Source organism: Ictidomys tridecemlineatus, chromosome 6, assembly GCF_052094955.1.
Source record: "Ictidomys tridecemlineatus isolate mIctTri1 chromosome 6, mIctTri1.hap1, whole genome shotgun sequence".
Taxonomy (NCBI): Eukaryota; Metazoa; Chordata; class Mammalia; order Rodentia; family Sciuridae; genus Ictidomys; species Ictidomys tridecemlineatus.
In genome coordinates, this window is record NC_135482.1 from 106,659,098 (window position 1) to 106,681,275 (window position 22,178).

The following is a 22,178-nucleotide window of genomic DNA, read 5'->3' on the forward strand; positions in this document are numbered from 1 at the left end:
ACTAAGAAGCCAGGTGCAGTGGTGTATGCCTGTAATTCCAGAATCTGGGAGGCTGAGACAGGAGAATCATAAGTTCAAAGCCAGCTTCAGAAACAGCTAGGTGCAAAGCAACTCATTGAGACCCTGTGTCTAAGTAAAATACAAAATAGGGCTGGGGGTGGGGCTCAGTGGTCAAGGGCCCCTGAGTTCAATCCCCACCCCTTAAAAAAATGGCACTAAGATTTATATGTGACTTCTCACAGAGATGACAGAAGCCACAACACAATGGAATACTCACTGTTAAAGTCCTAAAATGACATACTCTCCAACCTAGAAATACATGCACATCAAAACGAGTCCTTAAAAATGAAAGCAAGATTCAGGCATTTCAGACTAACAAAAACAGAGTTTGTGGCCGCTGGGCCTGCCTTAAAAGAAACATGGAAGGTATTTATTCAATAAAAGGACAACAGTCTAAGGTGGAAATACAGACCCTTAAGAAGGAAAGACTAACAGAAAAGGTAAAAACATGGGCAAATATAAATGAAAATTGACTTTATGAAATGACATAATATTAACATATTGTGGGGGTTGAGATATATATAAAATTAAAATGCATGTAGACAACAAGAAGTAAGGTTGGGAGGGAGAAAATGGAGATAAAATATTCTAAGGTCTTGCATTAGTCAGAGATTAGTGAACATCATAGTTTGTATTAGAGCATAAGGGAGTCAAGTGTGCAAAGTCATCACTAAAAGAACAGTAAAAGAGCATATATCCATGAAATTAATACAGGGGTAAAAATAAAATAATCAAAATATTTTTTTCCTCCAAAAGGTGGTACGACCAGGCGCTGTAGTACACACCTGTATCCCAGCGGCTCAGGAGGCTGAGGCAGGAGGATAGCAAGTTCAGAGCCAGCCTCAGCAAAAGCAAGGTGGTAAGCAAATCAGTGAGACCTTAAGTAAAATACAATAAAGGACTGGGGATGTGGCCCAGTGGTTTAATCTCCAATACCAAAAAAAAAAAAAAGTGGTATGAAAAAAAGAAAAGGTAGATAAAACAAACAGGTCAAATGTGGGGGGGGGGATATGGCAATTGGTAGATATGCAAGCAAATACCACAATAGTTACAATAAATGTAAATGGACAAAACACTAAATATATTAAATATAAAATTAAATCTACAAAGATTATGAAAGTGGATTTTGAAGATCCAGCTATATACTGCATATAAGAGGCACTCTAAATATAAGGACTGACAGAATGGCAATTATCAATAACACAAGCAACAGTAAATGTTGGTGAGGATGTGGGGGAAAGGCACACTCTTACATGCTGGTGGGACTGCAAGTTGGTGCAACCACTATGGAAAGCAGTATAGAGATTCCTCAGAAAATTTCATGGAACCACCATTTTTAAAAAATATATATTTATTTTAATTTTAGTTGTAGGTGGACATAATATCTTTATTTCATTTTTATGTAATGCTGAGATTTGAACCCAGTGCCTCACATGTGCTAGGCAAGTACTCTACCACTGAGCCACAACCCCAGCCCCATGGAACCACCATTTGACCCAGCTATCCCACTCCTTGATTTATACCCAAAGGATTTAAAATCTGCATACTATAGTGACACAGCCACATCAATGTTTATAGTAGCTCAATTCACAATAACTAAGCTATGAAACCAACCTAGGTGCTGTTCAACAGATGAATGGATAAAGAAAATGTGGAATATATGCACAGTGGAATATTACTCAGCCTTAAAGAAGAATGAAATCATGGCATTTGCTGGTAAATGGATGGAGCTGGAGACTATCATGCTAAGCAAAATAAGCAAATTCCAAAGAACCAAAGGCCAAATGTTTTCTCTGATATGCAGATGCTAATTCACTATAAGGTCAGAGGACTAGGGAAGAATAAAAACACTTTGGATTAGACAGAAGGAAGTGAAGGGAGGGGAAAGGGTATGGGGATAGGAATGAATGATAGGATAGAATGAATTGGACATTATGACCTATGTGCATATGTGATTACATGACCTGTTTAATCTTACATCATGTGCAACCAGAAGAATGAGAAGTCATACTCCATTTGTGTGTGTGTGTGTGTGTGTGTGTGTGTGTGTATCAGAATGGAAGATATCCAAAGACTAGACAAATGAAAATTGGTGTAGATAGCCAGATAGAAGAGAAAGCAGACTGCAAGGCAAAAACAAGACTTAAGATAAAGAAAGATGTTTCATAAAGAGATCAGTTCACCAAAGACCTACCACAATTCTAAATGTATAAGAATGCAAAGACATAGTTTTAAAATATTTAAGGCAAAAAAATTTGACAGAATCAAGAGAAACAACAAATCCAAGTTCTTAGTTGGACAGTTTAATACATATGTAATAGTGGATCCAATAAAATCAGAAAGGAAAGAGAAGAACTAAAAAACAGAACAAATGAACTAATTGGCAAATACAGAGCACTGCATGATTCCTTCCGCATAATGTTCAAACACGGGAAAAGTGATGTCATTACAAATTGTGACAGAGGGGGACAAAAGCAGTTGTCAGAAGTGGCATGAGGGAGAGTTTCTGGAGTGAAGTAACGAATGTTCTAGAATGTTCTATTTCTTGACCTGGGTGGTCATTAGGTGGGTGTATTCTCTTAGAGATGACTCATCAAACTGCTATAATTCCTTTTTAAAGTTTATTAAGCATACTTGTGTAATTAGAATACCACACATAACAAAACAGTGTTATCTACATATATCAAGATGAAAATGGAAGTGTGTTGGAGGAAAACAGAGCCCTGAAGGAGGTTGGAATTCTTTGTAAGTTATAAAAACACTACCTATTTAAATGGACCTACCTATGCAAGCAGTAAAGGCATAGCTCCCGAACAGGAAGGGGAGATGCCAATCTTATGAAAACAGTCATCTCTGGGGAAGTAGAGAGGGAGGTTTGCAAAAGATGTCTCGACTGTGTCTGTAAACTTTTATTTTTTTAAACACTCCAGTAAATATGGCAGCATGCCATCACTTATGAGATTCAGCTGGAGGGAACAGAGTCATTTGTTGCAATTGTTTGCATAAAATATTTCACGATTTTTTAAATTTTAAAAATTGTCAATGTGTTCTCATGGCCTCAGACATTCTGAAATAACAATTTTTTTAATGACGAATGTGACTAGGATAAACATCCTTCTCTTAAATCCTTGTGGTCTCTCTAATTTCTTTGGAGACATTCTTAGGTTATTTGGATTATTAAGTCAAAGTCATGATTATTTTTTAAAGGCTCTAAAAGTGACGGCCACCCTAGCACCGTCACCCTCAACCCTTATGGCTCCATTCCTGGGGCTCCAGGTGAGACTGAATATGGTGGTGGGAGGGGGTGTTGGAGGGGAGCAGCTCACATGGTGATCAAGGAGCACAGAGACCCACTGGCCAGATGCAGGAATAAGTGTCCCCAGCCATCACTCAGTGCCCACCTCCTCCAGCCACACCCTAGCTCTTCAGTGGCCACTCAGTTAATCCCCATCAGGGGAATAATTCACTGGGTTAAGACGCTCACAACCCAACCATTTCTCCTCTGAACCTTCCTGCATTGTCTCACACGTGAGCTTTTGGGGGACACCACATCTAAACCGTAACAGACCCCCATGTCCAGTCTAGCCCGTGCCCTCCCCTAAACCTTGTAGCTAATCTTCACATGACCTTCATAAAAAGTCTTCTTCAGAATCTTCACCGTGATCTTCATGGAAGGTTCTAGAAGGAACAAATAGGAAGGGCCAGGTAAGCTCACCTCCCGAGGAATCAGATTGCCTGGAGACAGTGAGCCACGGTCATAGGGGACCTCCCCAGGCAGCAAGGCACGAGGTGCTGCCACGGTTGTCCCTAACTTTAATGTGAGAGAGAGCAAGATCCAGGGCCTTGGTTGGTCCGAGGAGAGCATGTCAGGTAGAGCGCTGCTCCTCGTGTGGTTTTCTGTCCCCGGACGGTCAAGGTGTCCCTGGGGCTCCTTTCCCTCCCACTGTGTCATTTCAGTACATGGCAGCTGAGGAATACTGCTTCGCCTTCCCCGAATTCAGCTGGAAGGAAGCCGGGGATGGCTATTAGAGTTTTTTCTCCTTCCACCCCCCTAGTTCCTGGTTACTACTTAAACCCCCAGAAAGCTTGACACAGGGGTGCTCTGAGCCATTCTGCGCCTGCCTCGTTCCCCACCCTTGAAAGCTATGCACTATTTAAAGCGTTGCTCCTCTGCACCTGTTCTGTGGGCCCATGAAGCCTAAGGAGGCTCTCCAGGGACAGTAACCCTAGGTCAAAATCTCATGGGTGAATAGAGGGCGGTGGCACATGCCAGGAATCCCAGTGGCTCCCAAGGCTGAGGCAGGAGGATCCCGAGCTCAAAGCCCATCTCAACAAAGGCAACGCGCTAAGCAACTCAGTGAGACCCTGTCTCTAAATAAAATACAAAATAGGGCTGGGGATGTGGCTCAGTGGTCGAGTGCCCCTGAGTTCAATCCCAGGTACCCTCCAAAACAACAAAAATTAAAAAAATGTCATGGGTGAGCTGTGCTCAAGTCTGCTCCGTACACAGCAGGAGACGTGTGGTGGGAGAGCCAGTCAGCTCTGTGGGTTAACTCAGTCTGCATTGGAGTGGACAGGGACGGTGGGGGACAGCCTGAGAGGTGCCATCAGGGCAGGACTGTGGGAGCCTTAGGCTGCAGCCTGGGAATGAGCCCATGGCTGCCAGCTCTCAATGAGACGTGGACTCTCATCTCCATTTAAGAGGGCCTCCCAAAGGCCTTTCTGTACCACCCAGGCCACATACTTAAGACCAGGACAGTACAAGGAAGACCTATCCCATGGCCTCCCCTGCATTCGCCCTACCTGGGGAGACATGGAAGCCTCCTAAAGCCACTCTGACTAGTCCCTGGCTTCCAGACTAGGTAGCAGTGGCTCTCCAGGCCACATCGGGACAGAGCAGAGCATGTCCCAACTCTCCGCCAGCCTCCTCCAGCTCAGGAGGAGAAATCGAAGAAACCCAGGAGCCTCCTGGCGGATTGACTTGACGTCTAGGCAGTATTGCTGGGTGAGCAGCGTAATGAGATCACGGCTGCTCCTGAGGGGGACACAGGTGTCCATCGGAAGACACCTGAGCATAAACTGCCGAATCGCTCACTGTGCCACGTCAGAGGGCTCCACAGAGGAGAGTCCCTTTGTGCCACCAACTGACAGACAGACTCTTCCCCTCTGTGCACAACTGTATTTCCAGACACACAATCGGCATGATGCTCGGGGCTGCACTGTGGCCACCAGGTGAGGTCCAGCCTGCCCGTAAGCAGCAGCGTTCTCAGCACCCGCTGCTGTCCTTGTTGGCCACAAGCCAGGACGGACTGAGCCCAGCCCAAAGGGGCCGAATCCCATCCTCCAAAATGAATAGACCTATGGACTCCTGCGGTGGCTCCCCGCAGTCGGTAGCATGAAACCCAAACTCTTTACGTGGCCGGCGAGTCGCCTGCACCCTGGCCCTGGTCTGGAGTTCCGGCCTCCTCTCCCCAAGGAACATATCTGCCTGTTTGGTTTCTTAGCTTTCTCTGCACCTTCATGCCTCCAACCCTGTGCTGCTCTTCCTCGCTCGGTCTCAAATGCTCTTTGCTCTTTCTCTCTCTCTCTCTCTCAATCTTCGGAGCCTAGATTAAAAGTCACCTGTTCCCATAAAACACATTCCTCATTTCGGAATTCACAGCTCCTTCCTCGGGGGCTGACATGTGCACCCTGTTCAATTTGTGTCCATTCCTGCGTTTTCCCTGTGTTCGGTCACATCAGAGGCATGTGTGGACACACCCCTGCGCCGGATCCCGAATACAGCCCTGGGAACAACACATCGTGGACCAGGTTTGAGAACCTCACAGACCTGTGGGCAGACAGTCAGATCATGTCCCTTCTCCCCTGCCAAAATCCCCCAGTGGCTCCCTGCCTCTCTCTGAGGGGAAGTCTTTCTCACCCTGGTGACCTCTGACCTCCCCCTGCTCCTCTAACTTCCGGCATGGCTCTGCCCCCAGGCACGGGGCCTGGCCATCCCATCTGCCTGGACAGCTCCCTCCTCAGGTACCTGCATGACTGGCCCTTTTATTTCCTTTTGGTCTCATCAAATGTCACTGCTATGGTTTAGTTATGGCGTAAGTGTGTCCCCAGGGGTTCATGTATTAGAAGATGGATCCCCAGTTTAGTGATGTTAAGAAGCAGTGGGGCCATTAAGAGGTGGAGCCTTATAAGAGATCACCAGGTCACTGGGAAGGTATAAATGTGGTTCTCATGGGGCCCCTATCTTTCTTCCTGTCTTGCTACATGATCTCTCTCTTTCCATGAGCTCCAAACTTTGTGATGCTACCCACTTGAGGTCCTTGTCAGAGCTGCTGCCAAGCTATTTGAACTTTTGGCCTCCAAAACTGTGAGCTAAACAAAACCCCTTTTCTTTTATAAGTTAGCCAGCCACAGGTATTTCATTATAGTAACAGAAAATGGACTGATAATTTGCTGGCCATCTATATTCCTACCCTTCATAGCCCTCTTTCTTAGCATTTTGTATGCATTATATATTTACTTACTTATCATTCATTGTTTGCTCTTCCACTGGATTGCAAATCCCATGTCAGAAGACATCTGTATCAGCCTTGACATGCCTGGAACAACATCTGACATATAACAGGCACTCATTAAAGGTCTGTCAAGTAAAGAAATCACAGAATGAGTGCATGCTATATAAAATGCAAGTCAGGGCAAACAAAAGAACAATTCAGTAAGTCACTCCAAAGCCCTCTCCCCAGAGCCCAGAGAGCTGTCATAACTGAGAACACAGATCCAGGGAATGGCCTGTATTCATTGGTTCTCTCTCATGAGCAAATTATTAAACAGGCAAAATGGCCTGATCCATGGCTTCTCATTCAGTCCAAAATATGTAGGAAGCACCTACTATGTGCCAACGATGGCGCCAGGCTCTGGGATCTCAGTGGTGAACAAGACTGGCCGGCTCCCTGCCCTTATGGAGTTTATATTCTAAACTGACCACAAAGTGAATCAGCAACATAAATAGGAATCGTCACAAATGCTAGATCTCCTGTCTCAACCACATCCTCCTGAAACCGAGAGACAATTTTGCTTAATGAGTAGGAATGCAGGTTCAAAAATCACACCGATGAACTGGTGAAGTCCTGGTTCCACTGTTCATTACTGTGTGACCTTGGGCAAGTGACGTGCGTCCTCCTCTGAGCTTTGGTTTCTTTCTGCGCAAAACAGGAATCTCCGTAGCACCTGATTATTTGGGTCACTGTGAGGATTGAATGGGTAATCCATAAATAGTCTGGCACAGCAAAATGTCATTGGATTTTCACCGATGTTAGGATAGGACAAGAGCTCGCCCGGAAGGTCAGCAGAGCCCAAAGCCATGCTGGGTGAGGTCGTCACTCGGGCTCACTGACAGGTAAGCAGATGTTGCCTCATTGGTCTGAATTGTGTAATTGGTCAACAGCAGGCACAGAATAAAAGCAGCCAGAACTTTTCTGCCTTGGTCTAATCAGCCCAGTGCACTCCCTCCTACCAGCTTGTGAGGTGATTATTCCCCTGTGCGGAATAAGATTGGGGCCTAGTTCAGATCCCGTAACTGAGGTCCATTATGCAGGGTGCTGAGCAGCCAGCAGGCAGATCAGAGGACCTCCCACGGCGGGAGCTGCCATGAGCACCCCAGGACAGCCATGTCCCGGCTTCTCTGTGCCTTCTCCATTCTCCCCGCTGCTCCCGCCCCTGCTGCCCCCAAGCACAAGCCACTCTGGGCCCCAGGCAGCCCTGGAGGAGGCTCTGACTCGCCCCTAAACCTTTGAACCCAGCCGAGTCAATAGCCAGGGGTCTTCTTTTGCCTCCTACCTCTGAGCCTACCATGGGCTCAGTACACAGTCAGGGGAAAATAGATGTTGGTTATAAAGAACCAGCAAAGGGAAGGAAAGGGGAAGGGAGGAGCCAACGCCTTCAAAGAACAAATCTGGTCAGGGAAGGGGTGGGTCAGGGCAGCCGAAGGACCAGGGGCGGGTTGGTTTGCTTGGACCTGGGCAAGGGCTGGACCCGAGCATCACCTGGGTGATTCTGTAGCATGATAAACGTGGAGTTCATGGTTCCCAGGTCTGCCGGTCACCAACTATGACCTGGACAGTCCACCTAACGCACTAGGGCTCGGTTTCTTCACCTGGGGAGTAGGGCTCAGGTGAGCTCTTTCCCAACGTTAATAGGCTCTGACTTGTTGATCCAGTTCTTGGCTGGTAAATTACATACCGCTAGAAAAATATCTCCCCGCCCCCACCTCTGGGTCCCCCCAAGTCCCCCTCTATGAAAGAACCCAGAAAATAAGTTCAGTGTGATCAGACCTAGGAGTCACATCGTGAGCTTTCTCACACTCGAACGGACCATGGCCAAGTGTAATCACCTCACTCACAACAAGACGCTGGCCAGTACGCAGGGTCCTGGGCACTGTGGGGTCAAACCCAAGCAGGACTCTTGAGCTCAGGAGCCGCTGGGCAAAAGCACAACTTACTGTGTTTCAGGTAAGAGGGGCGAATTGAGACGCATTAGGCTTCAGGGGGAAAATACAGTGCTGAGGGAATAAGGAGAAGATGAAATAAATTGTGTCTTATGTGATCTGAATGACAACATTTCTCTTGTCTTGCCTGGAGCAAAAGAGATGAGAAACTCTACCTCCAGATAGTCGGGTGTAGTAAGAACTAAGAGGACAGGCGCTAGAGGATGCACAGCCCCGTCCCTTAGGAGCAGTGTGGCCCTGATCAAGTTTTCTTTCTCTCTCTGAGACTGTTTCCTCTCAGTTAACCACTGACTGAGTACCTGACGGGGGTCCCATGACAGGGTGTCACTGAGCGATGGCAGAGCCATCCCGGTCTGTTTGAGTTTCTTCTATCATGTTCCCACGATGATGTCATTGCCTGCAATGCATGGTTCAGAATGTGGCCCTGTCACAGGACACACGCTGTCTGTGGGCAATCACAGCCTCTAATTCACAGGGTTATGGTGAGCCTCTAAAAAGATAATACATGATTATCATCAGTGGATACTGAAACTTACGGGATGAAAGACAGGTGGGGTATATCCACACAACCCCAAGACATCACCACACGGGCTACTTCTTTTTTTATTGGTTCTTTTTAGTCCTACATAGCAATAGGATTCATTTTGACATAATTATAAGAGCATGGAATAGAATTTGTCCTAATTCAGCCCCCAGTCCTTCTTCCCTTCCCCTCACCTCCTCCCTCTCCCTGTTCCCTTTCCTCAACTCCACTGCTTTGTGCTATCTACTTAAATAGCACAAAGCAGTGGAGTAGAGAATATATATATAATATATATGTAATATTATATATAAAAATATAATATTATATATAAAACTTATAGTTGTTTTTTTAAATTAATTTCATGTGGATGTCTGCAATGGTGAGATTCTCTGTGGCATATTCATATATGTATGTAGGAAAGTTAGATTAATTTCCTGTCTTTCCCTACTTATTAGTGACAAAGGAAAAGGGTACCTCAGCCATGCAGGAACCCGGGAACCCTACCTCACCAGGCAACCAAGCCTCCTTAGTGAGGGACACAGGGACAGGAGGAACTGGGAAGAACAGGATACCCAGGCAGTTCTCTTGCCAGCAATATTTAACTTGAATCTTTCCATGAGGAAACATCACACAAATCCAAATGGAGGGCATTTTGCAAAACAACTTACTTAGACTCTCTGAAAACTGTCAACGAAAGGAGGAAAAGTAAAAGAGGCTGAGAAACTGTTCCAATTAAGGGAGACCAGTGTGCTATGAAAAGCGAAGGCAGAGTGTGATTCTTGATTAGATCCTGGTTTCAAAGAAAAAGGAGAGGGAGGGAGGAGGGAGGGAGGGGCTGAGTGAAGGAGGAAAGAAAAGGAAGGAAGGAAGGAAGGAAGGAAGGAAGGAAGGGAGGGAGGAGGCAGCAGGTGGGAAGGAAGATGATTATTGGAAAAGCAGGGGGGAAATTTCAGGAAGGATGGCTCTGTTTGGATTTGTCTTCTAAACTTCTTAGGTTGGAAACAGTCCCTGAGGCAGCAATGGAGAGAGGCAGGACTGGAAAAAGTGGTAAGATCATCACTGCCATTATCCCAAGAGTGGCTGAGGTACTGCAGGGGTGGACTCCCGATAAAAGGATGAGCTTGGTCCCACCCCTCACTTGTTGTCCTGGGTGACACAACAAGAAGATACTCTCCAGATGGTACCTTGATCCTGGCCTTCCCCACCTCCACAACTATGAGAAGTAGATGTGATTTTCTTTATTAATTACCCACTCTGTGGAACGGACACACACACACACACACACACACACACACACAGAGAGAGAGAGAGAGAGAGAGAGAGAGAGAGAGAGAGAGAGAGAGAAAGACAGAAAAAAATGTGAAAAGTAGGTCTAAGAAATGCAGTGTGAGAAATACCAGCAAATTGTGAAACCAGATGTTTCCTCATACAATCTTGCAACCTTTGGCAGTTTGTAAATGTTTTCAAAATGCAAAGTTGAGGGGCAGGATGATACAGGTGAAAATCTTTGACACAGTCCAATAACTAGCAAATATGATACGCTGGTGATAATGATATTTTGATGTGACCAAAATTATGAGAATCTAACAATGCCCATCTGGTCCCCACTTCTGGGTCTCTGTCATGCCACACAAGGTGGCTCAAGCCACAGGCCAGTTCTGGGGTTCCATTTTCCCACCTGTAAGCAAAGGAGATATCAGAGCCACGTGTGGAGAGCCAGGGAGAAAAGGGGGTGCTGAGGGGATGACGCCGACGATGGTGCATAATGAGGAGGTCAGATTTCTCACAGGGGTTGGGATGGATCCCTGCACGTGATGGTGATCATGATAGTGACACCCTCTGATTATTCGCATGAACTCTCTCCTGGTCTATTTTTCTCTTATTGCATCCTCTGTCACACTCTGATGAAATTATTGTCTCTCTGTGCTTTTTAACCGTCCTGGCATGGGCATTTTCAAGGAGAAAAGTGATGATGGTTTTAAAAGGCTGGAGGAGAAGGCAGACCCTACTGGAAACATGACGTAACTCTGTAAGCACCGGTAGAATTCCTTTCTCCGTGTCAGGCACTTGGAATGCAAAAAGGAGCAATCAGACCCCTTTTCTCTCCCTCCTGGAAGGGTTCATAAACTATTAGAGGGAAAACAGAATCAGGAAGCCAAACCATCAGTGAGATCTCCTTGCTAAATATTTTTTGGCGTGTAAAGCGGACACTATAGTGAAATGATTAGGTCATGAGAGCTGTACCCTCATCAGTGGATTCATCTACTGACATGGACTAACTGCATGGAAACTGTAAGCAAGTAGGGTTTAGCTGGGGGAAGGAGGCCACGGAGGGCGGCTTTGCCTTTAGGGTTTCTTTATTTTGTCCCTGGTCAGTAGACTTCTCACTCTCTCTCTGCTTCCTGGTTGCCAGGTCTTGAGCTGCTTTCCTCTGTCTTGGCCTTCCGCCATGATGTTCTGTCCCCTCAGGCCCTGAGCTAACGAGTTGGCTGACTGTGCACTAAACCTCTGAAACCAAGAACCAAAATGAACTTTCCCACCTCTCAGTGGCATTTGGTCACAGGGATGCAAAGATGACTAATAAATTCATAATAAATAAGTATTCACTAGGGCTGGGGCGTAGAGCGCTCACCTAGCATGCGTGAGGCCCTGGGTTCTATCCTCAGCACCACCTAAAATAAATGAATGAAATAAGGTATTGTGTCCATCTTCAGCTAAAAAAGAGAATAAAGTATTTACTGAATCATTTTTTAATGAACTAATAGCTGAGTGGATGGATGGATAATTGGGCAGATAAAAGAATGGAGAGGACGATATGAGGAAAAAGAGAGAGAGTGATTCCACATGAAGACTTGAGAAGGTTGGCGAGAGGCCACTAGTTTTTTGGTATTTAAACTGCACCTCAAAGGACCAGGAAAATTTCACCTGGGATGAAAAGCATCTTAGGGGAACGGTGTTCCCTAAGGAATCACTTTTCAATAAAATCTGTCCTACTTAGAAGATGAAGTCAGATGAATACAGTGTTAGCCATGTGATCACCAAGATAAATCTCCTCTGAATCAAAAGAGAATCACAGAACTTTCTAGAAGAAGAACACCAGGTTTTGTCCCTCAAGCATTTCTGAGCCTGCACGTTTGCTGACACTGTTCATCCTGGAGACGCAAAGGCAGCATGCCATTGCCATGCACCTGAAGGTGCTTGGAAATAAGATCTTTTCGGTAGATTTTCCTGTTCTGCTCTACAAAAGTCCAATTCAAGGAAGGAACCAGAGAAAAGCATCCTGAAACTAAAAACACGCTTTGAGGCCAAGGTGTTTTCTGCTCCCTGTGTGGCATGTGAAACGTAGTAAGTAGAAGTCAATGAATCATTGTTGAATGAGTGGATAGATGGGTGGACGGACAGACAGAAGGACGGGTAGAGAGCAACCGGATGAAAGGATGGAGAGGTTATGAACGACTCAAAATACAGGCAATGTAGAAATGCCCAGAGAGAATCGCCTTCCTCAGAATGAGTCTACACCCAAACTGCCAGGGCCTGTTTTGGTTTCTGGAAGCCTGGCCCATTCAAAAGAGCATCACAACGCCTGGAATCACTAGAAAACATAAAAGAGCAGGGAAAGCCAAAGCTCAGAGACGGAGCCGTTGAAAACAGTGCTTGAGCGAGACAACTTATAACTCGTTGCCATATTTTAATTTTGCCCTAATCATATCTTTTCTTCAGAACTGCAAAGCCTAGGTTATAATTAAGACATAGCCTAATAGTTAAACTGTTGATCTAATAATGAGTTTTCTTGGAAAAAAAAAAAGAGCAAAATAATATGGCTGAGTCACGCTTTTCATCTCTTACCCCTCCTCAGTCGTGGAGAACTGGAGCACATTTATTCATCTTCCGCTGCGGTTCCTCCATTGGGCCGGGAGGCGGCGGGAAGGACAGGACCAAGCTAGGTGGAGGCCCCTGCCCTCTTCAGAAGGCCTTGCTACCACCTTCAACAAATGGCAGAAAAGGACAATCAAAGCTTATTTTATTCGATAATCAGTACAGTGCAGCAGCCAATTTTGCCGATTGTGAAATTCAACCGGGAGGACCATCCTTAGTCTTATAATCTTACTCTGCAACATGGGGACAATAGATGAACTATCTCATAAAGTTGTTATAAGAATTGAAATTATAAAGAATATCAATCAAGGAGCATGGCGTGTCTCAGAGTAAGCCCCCTCCCCAAATATTGGATATCACTGAGACAAGATAAATAAGAGCCCATGGCTGGGAGCCCAACCTGCAGGGTTCCCTGAGCAGGCCCTGTCTAATCGCCGCACTGGCCATCCATGGGCAGGCAGGCTCACTGTTCTGGGTTTCAGTGTCTCATCTCTAAGTTAATCTTCCTGATCGCAAAGGACCCTTCCAGTCTAAGCTTGTTCCGTGTTAGAACAAGATCTAACAGAGAGAGAAGGCAGCCTGGGGAAGACACGTCCCTCTCCCCTGGTCATCTTGCTCACCGCGAGGCTGGAGCTGGTGGGAAGTCTGGGTCCACGTCGCCCCCTGGAGCTACCCAGTGGCAGAAAAGTAAGAACCACTGGATTCCGAGGACCTGCGGAGAATGCTGGTGTCTCCTGGATATCGTTGTGTTTCAGGCTCCCTGGGAATAGGCTTCCTCCCCTCCAGGAGCTAACGCTGCTGGCTGTCCACCCAGAGCCAGGCCATCCTTCTTCCTGGAGATCTCACCAGGCTAGAACGGGCCCATCCCCTGGGGCCATATCATCATGGGTCCACACGGATGGCTCTCCGTGGGAAGTGGCAATGCTCCCCAGGGGAACTTGGAAAGAAGTTGTCACCCCGACTAGGGGACTCCACTGGCTCTGAATCAGAGAGGCCAGAGATGCCAAGTGTCCTGCATCAAGCAGGACAACACTGCCGTGGCAAAAGCTTGTCACCCAAAATGCCAAACGCACCCCTACTGAGAAGTGCCTTCCTAAATCATTCTTCCCCTTGCCTTTGGCTTAGCTTAGGCGTGGGCCTAATTTGACTAATAAGAATGTCTGAGAGATTTTCCTCATGATTAAGAAAAAGGGGTGGACCTTCTTCTTCCTGCCTCTGTGTGACACTGGGAGTCTCATCAGTCAACCTGCAGCCATGAGGGGAAGCCAAGAGAGTCATGGGGCACCCAGAGCTGTGACGTCACTAAGGTCTGAGCTAGCCGGCCTGGGGACTGCTGCCCTCAGGCCTCTTCCATCAGGGCACCAATCCCACCGGAGAGGCCTCCACCCTTACAGCCTAACCACCTCCCAGAAGCCCCACCTCCTGATACCATCACCTTAGGAGATAAGATTTCCACTAGGAAACACAAACATTCAGAACCTATAGTTTAAAACCACTGTTGAAAGAAACCAAAGATCTAAATAAACCGAGAGACATACTGTGTTCGTGGTTTGGGAGACTCAACAGAGGAAAAATGTTAATTATCCCTCCACTGTATGTATATACAGGTTGAATATAAGTCTATCAAAAATTCAAGCAAACTTTTAATAAATATAGACAACCTTATTTTAAAATTTATATGGAAAGGCAAAGAAACTGAAATAACTCAAACAATTTTGAAAGGAAAGAATGAAGTGGGAGGAATCAGTCTGCCCAATTTTAAGATATGATATCAAAATACACAGCTACCGTAATCAAGACTGGATGGTACTGATGGAGAAACAGACACACAGATCCCTAGAACATAATGGAGAATCCAGAAATAGACCTGCACAAAATATGCATGAGTGATTTTTGAAACAGGTGCAAAAGCAATTCAACAGAGGAAGATAGCCTCTTTAACAAACAGCTCTGGAGCAATTGGACATTCACAGGGTAGAGAAAAATAACTTGGCATGCAGAAATTAACTCAAAATGTATCATGGACTGGTGCACAATGGTAAAACATTTTTTAAAAAAATGCAAGAGAAAATCTTCACAACCTAGAGTTGGGTAAAGAGTCTTTAGGCTTGAGACCAAAAGCATAATCTAGGAAAGCAAAACTTGCTTATGCTCTGTGAAAGACTCCATTTAAAAGATGATAAAACAGAAAAGCACGTATGAGGCTCTGGGTTCCATCTCCAGCACAGCAAAAAGCAAAAACAAAGAAGGAGAAAATATTTACAAAGTAGACAAACAAACATGACGGCAAAGAAGATATATAAATGGCAAATAAGAACGTGAAAAGCCCTTCGATAACACTAATGTCTAAGGAAGTGCAAATTTAAGCCATCAAGATATCATACACACTTAGCAGATTGACTGAAATAAAGAATAATGCACAAATGCAGGTAAGGAGATAGAGAAACTGGATCCCTCACACATTCCTGAGGGGATTGTAAAATGGTCCGGCCACTTGGGAAAACAGTTTGGCTTCTTTAAAAATCAAGTGTGCAATTACCATACGACCCAGCAACTGTGCCCCTGGGCATTTATCCTGAAGAGATGAAAATGCATGTTCACACAAAACCTGTACACCACAGTTCTTCACAGCTATTTCCATGAAAGCCCAAAACTGGAGCTAGCCCCAATGTCCTCCAGTGAGTGAAGACTTAAACCACACCATGCCGTGGAATGCTGCTCAACAACAGAAAGAAATTATTGATACGTACAACAATTTGGATAAATCTCAAGGGAATTACGCTGAGTGACACGCACATAAACAAGATTCAGTCCCAGAAGGTTGTATATTTTACTAGATGATTCCATTTGTATTGTGCCATAGTTTGGACCTTGAACGTCCTCCAGAGGCCCTTGTAGTAAAAGCTTGGTCCCCAAGGTGGCGCTACTGAAGTGGTAGTATCTTTAAGAGGTAGAGCCTAGTGAGATGTCCTTAGGTCATTGAGCTCATGCCCCTAAAGAAGATAATGGGACCCTGGTCCCTTCCTCTTCATCTCTCTTTTGCTTCCTGGCCACAAGGTAAATGGTTTTTCTCAGTCACACACTCCACCCATACTTTGGGCCTGCCTTACCACAGGCTCAAAGTAATGGGGCCAACTGATTAGATTTTGAGACTCCAAAACTATGAGTAAGGATAAACTTTTTGCTTTTTAAGTTAATTACCTCAGGTATTTCATTATAGTGGCAGAAACCTGGCTAATGTGTATATATAAATAAATAAATATATATATATAAAAATATAAATATATATATATATATATATAGAGAGAGAGAGAGAGAGAGCTTTCTTGAAATTATAGCATTAAAAAAAAGAATAGATAATGGTTGCCAAGGGTAATGGAGGAGGGCAGTAGGAGGGTGGGAAGTGGGCATGGCTATAAAAAGGCAACATTAAGGCTCTTTGTAATGGAAGTGTTCTTTATCTTAAATATACCAATGTCATTATCCTGTTTGTGATATTTTGTGCTAGTTTTGTAAGCTGTTATCATTGAGGGAAATTGGATAAAGTATGCATGGAATCTCCCTGTATCATTTCTTACAGGTGCAAATGAATTTAAATTTAAACTCATAATTAAATTAAATTAAAACTCATAAGTTAAATTGAGCCAGGCACAGCAGTGCATGGCTGTAATCCTAGCAACTCAGGAGGCTGAGGCGGGAAGATCAGGAGTTCAAAGCCAGCCTCATCAAAACTGAGGCACTAAGCAACTCAGTGAGACCCTGTCTTTAAATAAAATACAAAATAGGGCTGGGGATGTGGCTCAGTGGTTGCGTGTCCCTGAGTTCAATCCCCAGTACAAAAAAAAAAAAAAAAAGTTTAATTTAAAAAATTTTGCACAGTGTGTAGTCCACAAGTCTGTTGCACCTGAAGCCTGTAGGAGTATGGTATGGACTTAAGAAACAGGGACAAGAACAGGCCCTACAGAGGAACGAGAGGGGAAAAGCCAACAGCCCACATGGGTCAAGATAATTGTGCATTGATATTTCACTTGCAGGGAGAGGAAAAGAAAGAAATTACCATGCAAGCTGATCTACAAAAGAAACCTCTTGCAGCCCGAATCTATCCGAAGCCAGAGGTTCCATTCAACCTGGCATGCATTCAAATTGCAAGCCCCCGCCCCTCCCTGGTGCCGAATGGGCCTCTCCAACACAGACTGAGTAATTTGATCCAGTTACTCCGAGTCAGCGGTTTGACATGTGTTTGCAATCTGAAGGCTTCCTGTGAGGTACACAGGCCCTTAATAACATTTCTTACGGGAAATGTTTGGCTTGGGAGGCCAGGCCAAGCTGGAGTTGGCCTGAAGTCGTGGTCATACATAAACAAGGGTTTTAAAGGTCAGCTCTTCAGCCCATGAGCTGGGTTTGAGAACTGTGGGGGCAGGAGTGGGGGAACTGCTCTCAATGGGTTTTCTCAGAAGATGACCATGTGCACGCATTCCTCTGGTATCAGAGAAGAGAAGCCCTGGGGCGGGCGGGGACTGTTCTGTTTCTCCACAACTGTCTCTGATGGGAGGCAGAAGAGAGGGCTCAGAGCCCCCTCCCTGCCTTGCACCCCACTTCTCCTGGTCCAGCCCTGAGAGAAGCACTAGCACAGCATGCCCAGCACCCCTTAGGCAAAGCCATCACCCCTAGTCCTCGACCCCTGCCGTACCTGGCTCACCCTGGCTTTTGCATGGGGACCAATTTATATGGGTCACACCGCTGTGCAGGCATGTCAGGTGGTTCTATAAGCACACGCAAAAATAATGTCACAAATTAGTTCAACCAATATTCCACCAGGTCTGCCCCTTGTTCTCAACTTCTTTTTTTTTTTTTTTTTTTTTTGGCCGGGGTAGAGGTGGGCAGGTTCCAGGGACTGAACTCAGGGGCACTTGACCACTGAGCCACATCCCCAGCCCTATTTTGTATTTTTTTTAGAGACAGGGTCTCACTGAGTTGCTTAGCGCCTCTTTTGCTGAGGCTGGCTTTGAACTCAGGATCCTTCTGCCTCAGCCTCCCAGGCGTCTGGGATTACGGGCATGCGCCACTGCGTCTGGCTAGTTTCAACTTCTTTAACCCATTAGAGAACAGAGATTTGGAACAGTCCATTCCTCCTCTCCCAACACTAACCTCCATTTAACAAGTTTATGGCCTCCTTCCGCTTCAGAGTTGGACGGGACACCTCCCTTAAGCTGCAGATGCCAACACTGCCCCATCCCTTGGTCTCTTGGAGACTGTCCTCAAAGTCCAGGCTCCAGGGCAAAGGAAAGTCGACCTATTGGCAAGAGACACTTGACCTGGGATTCCTTTTCTGCAAACTTCTAACTTAGTGGCCCTCGATCTGAGAGCTGTTGGATCATGGGAAATCAGCATGACTATATTCTCCTTCCACATGGAAACTGATTCTTCTCATCTCTTGTGCTTTGCTCCCCAGGAGCTAGGGAAGGGCACAGAGAGGAAAGGAAGAAGCAGGACCAGAAAACCAACTACCCAAACGACCAAGATGCCTGGGGCCAGAGTGGTCCTTGAAGCACTAGGCTCTGGGCCCACAGGATTGACTCTTGTCCTGGTGGGTCACCAGGGGAGTATCCTCCCGAGCAGGGGGACAGGGACAACAGCGTGGCTATGGACTTGCTCATCGCGCCTCACAACCACGCTGTGAAGGTCACCAGACACAGGAAATGCAAGGGAGCATAAAGGTACAGGGTCAAGAACACTAGATTTGGGGCTCCTGAGTCTTAACTGTGGGCTTAGCTCACATTTCTGACCTGCACAATTCTTCTGTGCCTCCATTTGCTCCAAACAGAGACATTAATACCCATCTCAGGACAGGATGCGGCAAGTCACGGTTAGGAATGTGTTTTTATGCAAGTAATAGAAAACCCAAAAACTATGTCTTAAAGAATTAGGAATTTGTTGTTGTTATGAAATTCAAAGATAGCTCTTCCAGGGTTCAGACACCTATTCATTTCTTATGGATTCTAAGACCCACATTTTTTTTCACATTTTAACATTCTATATGTGTATTACAAACATCAAGTTGTAGTTTAATTAGTGGCATTTTTTTTATTTCCTAATGATACTTTAAAAATGGTTTATCATACAACATTGTGTTTCCAATGAAAAACAACAAGATATTAGGGGCTAGACTCTTATATATCCTCTGTCCTTAGGCTGGTGGATGCTTTGCCTTATCCTCATGCCTTGCCTCATTGTTGCAAAATGGCTGCTGCATCTTCAAGCATTGCATCTATTTTACAAGCCGGAGAAAGAGAGAAGTAGGAAGGAGACAAAGGGTTTTCTTCAGTTAAAATTTGGTCTTTGTAGTTAGACTAATACGCTTTCACTTTTATACTATTGGCCAGAACTGTGTCATATGGCCATCTGCAGAGTGCTGGGGAAGTTGATTGTATAGATTTCCAGGGTCTATAAAAGAGAAAAGTAGGGCTGTGGGTGTAACTCAGTGGTTGGGAGCTTGCCCTGGGTTTGGTGCCTAGTCCTGGAAGAAAGGGAGAGAGAAGGGAGGGGAGGCAAGAGAGAAAGAGGCTGTTGGATGGTAAAGGAGCCAACCTATTGCATTTGCCACAGTATTTACAATAACTAGCACTCTCTCTGGCATGTGGCAGAAGATCCACAAAGAACAGCCCTGTAACTCCACACACAAACAAAAACCCAAGTGGTTTGTGTTGGGGATGAGGTAAACCAGCCCACCAAACAACTTCTCTTCTTGGAGCAGGGCAATCAACACGCTAGAGGAATGCAAATTAGCTTTCCCCGGGAAAGAGTGATAAACACACTTCTCTCCCTTCCAGCTCCGCACAGCCACTTCTGTGGGCTTATGCACCAGAAGATTCTGGTGCAAAATGAGTACACAAACTGCTTTGCTTTTCTCACAAATGGGTTCTTTTGGTTTCCTTCCACCACCACTAAGCCTGTCTCCTACTTCAGCTCTGGGGTAGACACAGCCCACAGCCCCTGGTGGCTTCAGAGGGAACAATCCGCAGGCTGGCACCTGTGACCCAGGCATTGGGCACTCTTGAGGGCATGCCTGAGCTTTCTAAGATAACAGGAGGGGAGCCAACAGCTATTCTGTTATATATATATATAAATTCAGGGCATCATCACTGCAAACTTGTGGTCCTTATATAAGCTAAGCAGTCCGACTGGCCAAAGCTATAGCTAAGAGAAATTAGGAAACTGTTCCCCGTCATCCTGCTGGTAAGCAAAGGACTGAGACACAAACCCAGGTCTGTCTGGTGCTGCCAATACCCATCATTTCCAGAAGTACTGCTTTCTGTTTGACTCTCAGTTTTAGGCCAGGGGAAAAAAAAAAAAATCATGCTTCTCCTCCAACATCAGGATCCCATAGAAAGGTTGTCATAGTGACCATGCAAATAAATAGAGGAGCTACAGACACTGCTGCCCCAGAACCTCTGGTCCTCAGATGGAAGCTGGCCTCTTCTACGCAGCTGAAGGGCAGTGTGTCCTGGAATCTGACCCGAGAGACACCCAATCCAGTCCCCTCCCGGCACAGTTGGGGAATGGAGATGAGAGAGAGGCTAATGACCACAGCCAGCAAAGTACTAGGAATCAGTGCCCCTGGCTTCTGGGCCATGGCTGTTTTGCACACCACAGTCTTCAGCTGGTTTTGGGTGCTCAGATGGACACTTCCAGTCACCCGGCAAGCCAGGCTGGGAAGCCACCCCTCCTGGTGGACTTCCGTGTGTCCATTTAACCCCTATCCTTGGGGTGCTCGCCAGGGGCCTAGCTCCATTCTGAGAACCAAACTGCAACCAAACAGGGCTCGAATGATAATGCCCAGCTTTCACGGAGCCTCTTGTCCAGTGGAGCAGACAGATGAGAAGTGAAGAAATGTAGAGATGTGACATGGCAGACATCAGCTGCCCTTGGCCTGCGTGGACTTCAGAACCAGGCCAGGGTGGCATTTAAGTGGAGACCCGAAGGATGATAAGAAAGTGGTAAAGGGGAGTCGAAGACAGGAATCCATGCAGGAAGACGGGACCAGGCAGAGAACACCACAGGTCCAAAGCCCCCCAGTCAGGTGGAAGGTCGGCTGCGTGAGGGACAGGAGAGATGCCTTGGGGCCTGAACCTAGGGGCCAGGGGTGGGGAAGCCACAGGTGGGAGACGCAGGCCAAGGGCAGATCCCAGAGGGCCCAGCCCCTGAGCCAGGACAGGGGGGTTTCATTTTGGTTCTCAGCAGTTAGAGGTCAGCAGAGGGTTTTAAGGAGACTATAGCTCAGTGAAATATGTCATGCTCTCACATAAGCTTTGAAAAGATCATTCTGGATTCTGCAGAAGGAACCAAAAAGAGCGACAATAAAAACAGGGAGATGAGTTGTCTAGCAATGCTGGTGGTCCACGGCCCTGTCACCATCAAACAGCAAACCCCCTGGGTCCTCCCAAGGATGGCACTGCAAGGGGCCCCTGTAGGAACCCAGGGAGGAACAGTGTCCTCTGAAGCTGTGCCCAGTCGGCCTGCTTGTCTGGTTCCTGTCGCAACCACTGACAACCCGTCCATGTTCCTATCAAAGAAGCAAAATGAAAACACCTTTACCATCATTTTTCTACAAAAAGGTAAGGCAAACGACAAATCACTGTGTCCCAAATTTGATCACTAATAATGTGGTAATTACTATAGTAAATATGAAAAATAGTAAAATCTAAGATCATCTTGTTCTTTCCATTAACTCACATCCCTCAAAAAGCATTTTGACCCTTTGGTGATCTGGCTCAGCATTGGAAGAAGAATCACAGGTGATCAATAAAAATTGTTTATGTAACTTACATTCGGTGTGAACTTGCACCTGAGGATGAGTACTCAAAGGCAAACTGCAGCTATTTACCGAACGGTGATATTTTGGTTCAGATCATTGTCTAAACTGAATTACGAATGTTAAAAATAAACATCTTTTTCAACAAATCTTTGCTGAGTACCTGTTGTAGGTCAGGCCTTGCTGGGTCCTGGGGCAAATGAAAGCCAGTTTTTCCAGCATTTATGAACTTTATAGTCCAGTGGCCTGGAAAGACATTGAATAAGAAAAAAACATACTAAGAAATTGCAGTTAAAATTGTAATAAGTAGCTGAGTGCAGTGGTGCACACTGAAACACTAGCTACTTGGGAGGCCGAGGCAGGGGGATTACATGTACAAGGCCAGTCCAGACAACATAGTGAGA

The 22,178-nt window shown here is 45.9% G+C and overlaps 2 long non-coding RNA genes across 5 annotated transcripts in view; both read left to right on the plus strand.

Annotated features, from left to right (window-relative positions):
- LOC144364970 (uncharacterized) overlaps nucleotides 1–3,185 on the plus strand; it is a 79,024-nt gene extending 75,839 nt beyond the window's left edge. For 2 of the 3 annotated variants that reach the window (XR_013423187.1, XR_013423189.1), the window contains one exon: nucleotides 817–3,185. This is a non-coding gene — a long non-coding RNA (uncharacterized LOC144364970). The remainder of the gene's footprint in view (nucleotides 1–816) is intronic. The other variant, XR_013423188.1, reaches the window with a different exon arrangement.
- Nucleotides 3,186–6,590: 3,405 nt separating this feature from the next.
- On the plus strand, nucleotides 6,591–22,177 carry LOC120888379 (uncharacterized). Of its 2 annotated transcripts, XR_005731965.2 has the most exons (4): nucleotides 6,591–7,456; nucleotides 16,997–17,227; nucleotides 18,415–18,549; nucleotides 21,299–22,177. It is a non-coding gene; the product is annotated as an uncharacterized LOC120888379 (long non-coding RNA). The 2 variants fall into 2 exon arrangements; XR_013423186.1 differs by having other exon boundaries at nucleotides 18,415–22,177.
- Nucleotide 22,178: the final 1 nt, after the last annotated feature.